At 42.6% G+C, this 10,746-nt stretch overlaps 1 long non-coding RNA gene across 1 annotated transcript in view; it reads right to left on the bottom strand.

Annotated features, from left to right (window-relative positions):
• Positions 1-9,241: 9,241 nt before the first annotated feature.
• Positions 9,242-10,746, bottom strand: part of LOC135574255 (uncharacterized) — a 1,627-nt gene continuing 122 nt past the window's right edge. Inside the window, exons 1-2 of the long non-coding RNA XR_010465252.1 lie at positions 9,439-10,746; positions 9,242-9,359 (exon numbers count right to left, since the gene is read on the bottom strand). The exon at positions 9,439-10,746 is cut by the window's right edge and continues 122 nt beyond it. This is a non-coding gene — a long non-coding RNA (uncharacterized LOC135574255). The remainder of the gene's footprint in view (positions 9,360-9,438) is intronic.

Here is a 10,746-nt window from a genome sequence, read left to right as displayed (position 1 = left end):
TAGATAGAGTAATGGAGAGAGAGAGATGGTAGAGAGGAGGGTTAGATGGAGAGAGAGAGTCTGGTAGAGAGGAGTTAGAGAGTAATGGAGAGAAAGAGTATGGTAGAGAGGAGGGTTAGATAGAGTAATGGAGAGAGAAGAGTATGGTAGAGAGGAGGGTTAGATAGAGTAATGAGAGAGAAGAGTATGGTAGAGAGGAGGGTTAGATAGAGTAATGGAGAGAGAAGAGTATGGTAGAGAGGAGGGTTAGATAGAGTAATGGAGAGAGAAGAGAGAGAAGAGTTAGATGGTAGAGAGGAGGGTTAGATAGAGTAATGGAGAGAGAAGAGTATGGTAGAGAGGAGGGTTAGATAGAGTAATGGAGAGAGAAGAGTATGGTAGAGAGGAGGGTTAGATAGAGTAATGGAGAGAGAAGAGTATGGTAGAGAGGAGGGTTAGATAGAGTAATGGAGAGAGAAGAGATGGTAGAGAGGAGGGTTAGATAGAGTAATGGAGAGAGAAGAGTATGGTAGAGAGGAGGGTTAGATAGAGTAATGGAGAGAGAGAGATGGTAGAGAGGAGGGTTAGATAGAGTAATGGAGAGAAAGAGAGGTAGAGAGGAGGGTTAGATAGAGTAATGGAGAGAGAAGAGTATGGTAGAGAGGAGGGTTAGATAGAGTAATGGAGAGAGAAGAGTATGGTAGAGAGGAGGGTTAGATAGAGTAATGGAGAGAGAAGAGAGGTAGAGAGGAGGGTTAGATAGAGTAATGGAGAGAGAAGAGTATGGTAGAGAGGAGGGTTAGATAGAGTAAGAGAGGAGAGAGAGAGGAGAGATAGAGTAATGGTAGAGAGGAGGGTTAGATAGAGTAATGAGAGAGAAGAGTATGGTAGAGAGGAGGGTTAGATAGAGTAATGGAGAGAGAAGAGTATGGTAGAGAGGAGGGTTAGATAGAGTAATGGAGAGAGAAGAGATGGTAGAGAGGAGGGTTAGATAGAGTAATGGAGAGAGAGAGAGGTAGAGAGGAGGGTTAGATAGAGTAATGGAGAGAGAAGAGTATGGTAGAGAGGAGGGTTAGATAGAGTAATGAGAGAGAGAAGAGTATGGTAGAGAGGAGGGTTAGATAGAGTAATGGAGAGAGAAGAGTATGGTAGAGAGGAGGGTTAGATAGAGTAATGGAGAGAGAAGAGTATGGTAGAGAGGAGGGTTAGATAGAGTAATGGAGAGAGAAGAGTATGGTAGAGAGGAGGGTTAGATAGAGTAATGGAGAGAGAGAGAGGTAGAGAGGAGGGTTAGATAGAGTAATGGAGAGAGAAGAGTAGGTAGAGAGGAGGGTTAGATAGAGTAATGGAGAGAGAGAGATGGTAGAGAGGAGGGTTAGATAGAGTAATGGAGAGAGAGAGAGGTAGAGAGGAGGGTTAGATAGAGTAATGGAGAGAGAAGAGTATGGTAGAGAGGAGGGTTAGGTTAGATAGAGTAATGGAGAGAGAAGAGTATGGTAGAGAGGAGGGTTAGATAGAGTAATGGAGAGAGAGAGTAGAGAGGAGGGTTAGATAGAGTAATGGAGAGAGAGAGAGGTAGAGAGGAGGGTTAGATAGAGTAATGGAGAGAGAGAGTATGGTAGAGAGGAGGGTTAGATAGAGTAATGGAGAGAGAAGAGTATGGTAGAGAGGAGGGTTAGATAGAGTAATGGAGAGAGAAGAGTATGGTAGAGAGGAGGGTTAGATAGAGTAATGAGAGAGAGAGGTAGAGGAGGGTTAGATAGAGTAATGGAGAGAGAGAGGTAGAGAGGAGGGTTAGATAGAGTAATGGAGAGAGAAGAGTATGGTAGAGAGGAGGGTTAGATAGAGTAATGGAGAGAGAAGAGTATGGTAGAGAGGAGGGTTAGATAGAGTAATGGAGAGAGAAGAGGTAGAGAGGAGGGTTAGATAGAGTAATGGAGAGAGAAGAGTATGGTAGAGAGGAGGGTTAGATAGAGTAATGGAGAGAGAGAGAGGTAGAGAGGAGGGTTAGATAGAGTAATGGAGAGAGAGAGAGAGGTAGAGAGGAGGGTTAGATATAGTAATGGAGAGAGAGAGTATGGTAGAGAGGAGGGTTAGATAGAGTAATGGAGAGAGAAGAGTATGGTAGAGAGGAGGGTTAGATAGAGTAATGGAGAGAGAAGAGAGGTAGAGAGGAGGGTTAGATAGAGTAATGGAGAGGGAAGAGTATGGTAGAGAGGAGGGTTAGATAGAGTAATGGAGAGAGAGAGGAGAGAGAGGGTTAGATAGGTAATAGAGAGGAGGGTTAGATAGAGTAATGGAGAGAGAAGAGTATGGTAGAGAGGAGGGTTAGATAGAGTAATGGAGAGAGAAGAGTATGGTAGAGAGGAGGGTTAGATAGAGTAATGGAGAGAGAAGAAGGTAGAGAGGAGGGTTAGATAGAGTAATGGAGAGAGAAGAGTATGGTAGAGAGGAGGGTTAGATAGAGTAATGGAGAGAGAAGAGTATGGTAGAGAGGAGGGTTAGATAGAGTAATGGAGAGAGAAGAGTATGGTAGAGAGGAGGGTTAGATAGAGTAATGGAGAGAGAGAGAGGTAGAGAGGAGGGTTAGATAGAGTAATGGAGAGAGAAGAGTATGGTAGAGAGGAGGGTTAGATAGAGTAATGGAGAGAGAGAGAGAGTATGGTAGAGAGGAGGGTTAGATAGAGTAATGGAGAGAGAAGAGTATGGTAGAGAGGAGGGTTAGATAGAGTAATGGAGAGAGAGAGAGGTAGAGAGGAGGGTTAGATAGAGTAATGGAGAGAGAGAGAGGTAGAGAGGAGGGTTAGATATAGTAATGGAGAGAGAGAGTATGGTAGAGAGGAGGGTTAGATAGAGTAATGGAGAGAGAAGAGTATGGTAGAGAGGAGGGTTAGATAGAGTAATGGAGAGAGAAGAGTATGGTAGAGAGGAGGGTTAGATAGAGTAATGGAGAGAGAGAGAGGTAGAGAGGAGGGTTAGATAGAGTAATGGAGAGAGAAGAGTATGGTAGAGAGGAGGGTTAGATAGAGTAATGGAGAGAGAGAGAGTATGGTAGAGAGGAGGGTTAGATAGAGTAATGGAGAGAGAAGAGTATGGTAGAGAGGAGGGTTAGATAGAGTAATGGAGAGAGAAGAGTATGGTAGAGAGGAGGGTTAGATAGAGTAATGGAGAGAGAAGAGTATGGTAGAGAGGAGGGTTAGATAGAGTAATGGAGAGAGAAGAGAGGTAGAGAGGAGGGTTAGATAGAGTAATGGAGAGAGAAGAGTATGGTAGAGAGGAGGGTTAGATAGAGTAATGGAGAGAGAAGAGTATGGTAGAGAGGAGGGTTAGATAGAGTAATGGAGAGAGAAGAGTATGGTAGAGAGGAGGGTTAGATAGAGTAATGGAGAGAGAAGAGTATGGTAGAGAGGAGGGTTAGATAGAGTAATGGAGAGAGAGAGAGGTAGTTAGAGAGATGGAGAGGAGAGGGTTAGATAGAGTAATGGAGAGAGAGAGAGGTAGAGAGGAGGGTTAGATAGAGTAATGGAGAGAGAAGAGTATGGTAGAGAGGAGGGTTAGATAGAGTAATGGAGAGAGAGAGAGGTAGAGAGGAGGGTTAGATAGAGTAATGGAGAGAGAAGAGTATGGTAGAGAGGAGGGTTAGATAGAGTAATGGAGAGAGAAGAGTATGGTAGAGAGGAGGGTTAGATAGAGTAATGGAGAGAGAAGAGTATGGTAGAGAGGAGGGTTAGATAGAGTAATGGAGAGAGAAGAGTATGGTAGAGAGGAGGGTTAGATAGAGTAATGGAGAGAGAAGAGTAATGGTAGAGAGGAGGGTTAGATAGAGTAATGGAGAGAGAAGAGTATGGTAGAGAGGAGGGTTAGATAGAGTAATGGAGAGAGAAGAGTATGGTAGAGAGGAGGGTTAGATAGAGTAATGGAGAGAGAGAGAGGTAGAGAGGAGGGTTTAGATAGAGTAATGGAGAGTTAGAGAGAGAAGAGTAGGTAGAGAGGAGGGTTAGATAGAGTAATGGAGAGAGAGAGTATGGTAGAGAGGAGGGTTAGATAGAGTAATGGAGAGAGAAGAGTATGGTAGAGAGGAGGGTTAGATAGAGTAATGGAGAGAGAGAGAGAGGTAGAGAGGAGGGTTAGATAGAGTAATAGAGAGGAGGGTTAGAGTAAGAGAAGAGTATGGTAGAGAGGAGGGTTAGATAGAGTAATGAGAGAGAGAGAGTATGGTAGAGAGGAGGGTTAGATAGAGTAATGGAGAGAGAAGAGTATGGTAGAGAGGAGGGTTAGATAGAGTAATGGAGAGAGAAGAGTATGGTAGAGAGGAGGGTTAGATAGAGTAATGGAGAGAGAAGAGTATGGTAGAGAGGAGGGTTAGATAGAGTAATGGAGAGAGAGGAGGGTTAGATAGAGTAATGGAGAGAGAAGAGTATGGTAGAGAGGAGGGTTAGATAGAGTAATGGAGAGAAGAGTATGGTAGAGAGGAGGGTTAGATAGAGTAATGGAGAGAGAAGAGTATGGTAGAGAGGAGGGTTAGATAGAGTAATGGAGAGAGAAGAGTATGGTAGAGAGGAGGGTTAGATAGAGTAATGGAGAGAGAAGAGTCTGGTAGAGAGGAGGGTTAGATATAGTAATGGAGAGAGAGAGTATGGTAGAGAGGAGGGTTAGATAGAGTAATGGAGAGAGAAGAGTATGGTAGAGAGGAGGGTTAGATAGAGTAATGGAGAGAGAGAGAGGTAGAGAGGAGGGTTAGATAGAGTAATGGAGAGAGAGAGGTAGAGAGGAGGGTTAGATAGAGTAATGGAGAGAGAAGAGTATGGTAGAGAGGAGGGTTAGATAGAGTAATGGAGAGAGAAGAGTATGGTAGAGAGGAGGGTTAGATAGATTAATGGAGAGAGAGAGAGGAGGGTTAGATAGAGTAATGGAGAGAGAGAGAGGTAGAGAGGAGGGTTAGATATAGTAATGGAGAGAGAGAGTATGGTAGAGAGGAGGGTTAGATAGAGTAATGGAGAGAGAAGAGTATGGTAGAGAGGAGGGTTAGATAGAGTAATGGAGAGAGAGAGAGGTAGAGAGGAGGGTTAGATAGAGTAATGGAGAGAGAGGAGGGTTAGATAGAGTATGGTAGAGAGGAGGGTTAGATAGAGTAATGGAGAGAGAAGAGTATGGTAGAGAGGAGGGTTAGATAGAGTAATGGAGAGAGAGAGTATGGTAGAGAGGAGGGTTAGATAGAGTAATGGAGAGAGAGGTAGAGAGGAGGGTTAGATAGAGTAATGGAGAGAGAAGAGTATGGTAGAGAGGAGGGTTAGATAGAGTAATGGAGAGAGAGAGAGGTAGAGAGGAGGGTTAGATAGAGTAATGGAGAGAGAGAGAGGTAGAGAGGAGGGTTAGATATAGTAATGGAGAGAGAGAGTATGGTAGAGAGGAGGGTTAGATAGAGTAATGGAGAGAGAAGAGTATGGTAGAGAGGAGGGTTAGATAGAGTAATGGAGAGAGAGAGAGGTAGAGAGGAGGGTTAGATAGAGTAATGGAGAGAGAAGAGTATGGTAGAGAGGAGGGTTAGATAGAGTAATGGAGAGAGAGAGAGGTAGAGAGGAGGGTTAGATAGAGTAATGGAGAGAGAAGAGTATGGTAGATAGGAGGGTTAGATAGAGTAATGGAGAGAGAAGAGTATGGTAGAGAGGAGGGTTAGATAGAGTAATGGAGAGAGAAGAGTCTGGTAGAGAGGAGGGTTAGATAGAGTAATGGAGAGAGAAGAGTCTGGTAGAGAGGAGGGTTAGATAGAGTAATGGAGAGAGAAGAGTATGGTAGAGAGGAGGGTTAGATAGAGTAATGGAGAGAGAAGAGTATGGTAGAGAGGAGGGTTAGATAGAGTAATGGAGAGAGAAGAGTATGGTAGAGAGGAGGGTTAGATAGAGTAATGGAGAGAGAAGAGTATGGTAGAGAGGAGGGTTAGATAGAGTAATGGAGAGAGAGAGGTAGAGAGGAGGGTTAGATAGAGTAATGGAGAGAGAGAGAGAGGTAGAGAGGAGGGTTAGATATAGTAATGGAGAGAGAGAGTATGGTAGAGAGGAGGGTTAGATAGAGTAATGGAGAGAGAAGAGTATGGTAGAGAGGAGGGTTAGATAGAGTAATGGAGAGAGAGAGGTAGAGAGGAGGGTTAGATAGAGTAATGGAGAGAGAGAGAGGTAGAGAGGAGGGTTAGATAGAGTAATGGAGAGAGAAGAGTATGGTAGAGAGGAGGGTTAGATAGAGTAATGGAGAGAGAGAGAGAGTATGGTAGTGAGGAGGGTTAGATAGAGTAATGGAGAGAGAAGAGTATGGTAGAGAGGAGGGTTAGATAGAGTAATGGAGAGAGAAGAGTATGGTAGAGAGGAGGGTTAGATAGAGTAATGGAGAGAGAAGAGTATGGTAGAGAGGAGGGTTAGATAGAGTAATGGAGAGAGAGAGAGGTAGAGAGGAGGGTTAGATAGAGTAATGGAGAGAGAAGAGTATGGTAGAGAGGAGGGTTAGATAGAGTAATGGAGAGAAAGAGAGAGTATGGTAGATAGGAGGGTTAGATAGAGTAATGGAGAGAGAAGAGTATGGTAGAGAGGAGGGTTAGATAGAGTAATGGAGAGAGAAGAGTATGGTAGAGAGGAGGGTTAGATAGAGTAATGGAGAGAGAGAGAGGTAGAGAGGAGGGTTAGATAGAGTAATGGAGAGAGAGAGAGGTAGAGAGGAGGGTTAGATAGAGTAATGGAGAGAGAAGAGTATGGTAGAGAGGAGGGTTAGATAGAGTAATGGAGAGAGAGAGAGGTAGAGAGGAGGGTTAGATAGAGTAATGGAGAGAGAAGAGTATGGTAGAGAGGAGGGTTAGATAGAGTAATGGAGAGAGAAGAGTATGGTAGAGAGGAGGGTTAGATAGAGTAATGGAGAGAGAAGAGTCTGGTAGAGAGGAGGGTTAGATAGAGTAATGGAGAGAGAAGAGTCTGGTAGAGAGGAGGGTTAGATAGAGTAATGGAGAGAGAAGAGTATGGTAGAGAGGAGGGTTAGATAGAGTAATGGAGAGAGAAGAGTATGGTAGAGAGGAGGGTTAGATAGAGTAATGGAGAGAGAAGAGTATGGTAGAGAGGAGGGTTAGATAGAGTAATGGAGAGAGAGAGAGGTAGAGAGGAGGGTTAGATAGAGTAATGGAGAGAGAGAGAGGTAGAGAGGAGGGTTAGATATAGTAATGGAGAGAGAGAGTATGGTAGAGAGGAGGGTTAGATAGAGTAATGGAGAGAGAAGAGTATGGTAGAGAGGAGGGTTAGATAGAGTAATGGAGAGAGAGAGGTAGAGAGGAGGGTTAGATAGAGTAATGGAGAGAGAAGAGTATGGTAGAGAGGAGGGTTAGATAGAGTAATGGAGAGAGAGAGAGAGTATGGTAGTGAGGAGGGTTAGATAGAGTAATGGAGAGAGAAGAGTATGGTAGAGAGGAGGGTTAGATAGAGTAATGGAGAGAGAAGAGTATGGTAGAGAGGAGGGTTAGATAGAGTAATGGAGAGAGAAGAGTATGGTAGAGAGGAGGGTTAGATAGAGTAATGGGAGAGAGAGAGAGGTAGAGAGGAGGGTTAGATAGAGTAATGGAGAGAGAAGAGTATGGTAGAGAGGAGGGTTAGATAGAGTAATGGAGAGAGAGAGAGAGTATGGTAGATAGGAGGGTTAGATAGAGTAATGGAGAGAGAAGAGTATGGTAGAGAGGAGGGTTAGATAGAGTAATGGAGAGAGAAGAGTATGGTAGAGAGGAGGGTTAGATAGAGTAATGGAGAGAGAAGAGTATGGTAGAGAGGAGGGTTAGATAGAGTAATGGAGAGAGAGAGAGGTAGAGAGGAGGGTTAGATAGAGTAATGGAGAGAGAGAGAGGTAGAGAGGAGGGTTAGATAGAGTAATGGAGAGAGAAGAGTATGGTAGAGAGGAGGGTTAGATAGAGTAATGGAGAGAGAGAGGTAGAGAGGAGGGTTAGATAGAGTAATGGAGAGAGAGAGGTAGAGAGGAGGGTTAGATAGAGTAATGGAGAGAGAGAGAGGTAGAGAGGAGGGTTAGATAGAGTAATGGAGAGAGAAGAGTATGGTAGAGAGGAGGGTTAGATAGAGTAATGGAGAGAGAAGAGTATGGTAGAGAGGAGGGTTAGATAGAGTAATGGAGAGAGAGAGAGGAGGGTTAGATAGAGTAATGGAGAGAGAGAGAGAGGAGGGTTAGATATAGTAATGGAGAGAGAGAGTATGGTAGAGAGGAGGGTTAGATAGAGTAATGGAGAGAGAAGAGTATGGTAGAGAGGAGGGTTAGATAGAGTAATGGAGAGAGAGAGAGGTAGAGAGGAGGGTTAGATAGAGTAATGGAGAGAGAGGAGGGTTAGATAGAGTATGGTAGAGAGGAGGGTTAGATAGAGTAATGGAGAGAGAAGAGTATGGTAGAGAGGAGGTTAGATAGAGTAATGGAGAGAGAAGAGTATGGTAGAGAGGAGGGTTAGATAGAGTAATGGAGAGAGAGAGAGGTAGAGAGGAGGGTTAGATAGAGTAATGGAGAGAGAAGAGTATGGTAGAGAGGAGGGTTAGATAGAGTAATGGAGAGAGAAGAGTATGGTAGAGAGGAGGGTTAGATAGAGTAATGGAGAGAGAGAGTATGGTAGAGAGGAGGGTTAGATAGAGTAATGGAGAGAGAGGTGGAGAGAGGGGTTAGATAGAGTAATGGAGAGAGAAGAGTATGGTAGAGAGGAGGGTTAGATAGAGTAATGGAGAGAGAGAGTATGGTAGAGAGGAGGGTTAGATAGAGTAATGGAGAGAGAGAGAGAGTATGGTAGAGAGGAGGGTTAGATAGAGTAATGGAGAGAGAGAGAGGTAGAGAGGAGGGTTAGATAGAGTAATGGAGAGAGAAGAGTATGGTAGAGAGGAGGGTTAGATAGAGTAATGGAGAGAGAGAGAGTATGGTAGAGAGGAGGGTTAGATAGAGTAATGGAGAGAGAGAGAGGTAGAGAGGAGGGTTAGATAGAGTAATGGAGAGAGAGAGAGGTAGAGAGGAGGGTTAGATAGAGTAATGGAGAGAGAGAGAGGTAGAGAGGAGGGTTAGATAAGAGTAATGGAGAGAGAAGAGTATGGTAGAGAGGAGGGTTAGATAGAGTAATGGAGAGAGAAGAGTATGGTAGAGAGGAGGGTTAGATAGAGTAATGGAGAGAGAAGAGTATGGTAGAGAGGAAGAGTATGGTAGGTTTGTGTGTGTTAACTTTCCTGTCATGAGAAAAAAAAAGTCACCCTCCATGTTCCCTCTTCAATCCTCCATTTTATTTCTCAGTGTTTTCACCACTTTCCTTCATTTATTACACTGATTTTATGTCATAACATCAAAGACCTGTGTGTGTCTGTCATAACATCAAAGACCTGTGTGTGTGTCATAACATCAAAGACCTGTGTGTGTCTGTCATATCAAAGACCTGTGTGTGTCTGTCATATCAAAGACCTGTGTGTGTGTCTGTCATAACATCAAAGACCTGTGTGTGTCTGTCATAACATCAAAGACCTGTGTGTGTCTGTCATAACATCAAAGACCTGTGTGTGTGTCTGTCATAACATCAAAGACCTGTGTGTGTCTGTCATAACATCAAAAGTGTGTGTGTGTCTGTCATAACATCAACAGTGTGTGTGTGTGTGTCATAACATCAACAGTGTGTGTGTGTCTGTCATAACATCAACAGTGTGTGTCTGTCATAACATCAACAGTGTGTGTGTGTGTGTCATAACATCAACAGTGTGTGTGTGTCTGTCATAACATCAACAGTGTGTGTGTGTCATAACATCAAAAGTGTGTGTGTGTCTGTCATAACATCAAAAATCATCAAAAAAGTTGAGGCACAGATCTTGTCATATATTATAAACCATGGAAATACAATTAATATAATGACTATTCTAGATTCCAGTAATTCAATTTTTATGTTAAAAAAACCCGCAGGAATATCACAGCGTATCACAGATTTGACATGTTCACATGAACTTCAAAAGATCAAGATAATATTTAAAAAGAAAAATACATGTTTTTAACAACAACAACAAAACAACAGTATAGTAAACAAGTAAACAAACAAAAGTGGAACATTCCATTTTACAGAGAAGACTACGCTGCCGCATAGCAGAGCGACAGTCTTCCACAACACAAGAATATGAGCCACGAGAAAGACAGAGACCTGTGTCCCAAATGCCTATGGGGCCTCTTGTCAAAAGTAGTGTACTAATTAGGAATTCCACCAGTTTCAGGGCAGAACTGAGTGCACAGAGAAAACTTTGTGCACTAATAGTACAGTAATAGTACAGTAATAGTACAGTAATAGTACAATACAGTAACAGTACAATACTGTAATAGTACAGTAATAGTACAGTAATAGTACACTAATAGTACAGTAATAGTACAATACTGTAATAGTACAGTACACTACTGTAATAGTATAGTAATAGTACAGTAATAGTACAATACTGTAATAGTACAGTACACTACTAATAATAGTACTGTAATAGTACAGTAATAGTACAATACTGTAATACTACAGTAATAGTACTGTACAATGTAGTAATAGTACAGTACAATACAGTAATAGTATAGTACTAGTACAGTACAATATAGTAATAGTACAGTACAATATAGTAATAGTATAGAAATAGTACAGTACAATACAGTAATAGTACAGTACAATACTGTAATAGTATAGTACTAGTACAGTAATAGTACAGTACAATATAGTAATAGTACAGTACAATATAGTAATAGTACAGTACA

This window comes from Oncorhynchus nerka, linkage group LG12 (assembly GCF_034236695.1).
Source record: "Oncorhynchus nerka isolate Pitt River linkage group LG12, Oner_Uvic_2.0, whole genome shotgun sequence".
Lineage (NCBI taxonomy): Eukaryota > Metazoa > Chordata > Actinopteri > Salmoniformes > Salmonidae > Oncorhynchus > Oncorhynchus nerka.
This window is presented reverse-complemented; position numbering and strand designations above follow the sequence as displayed.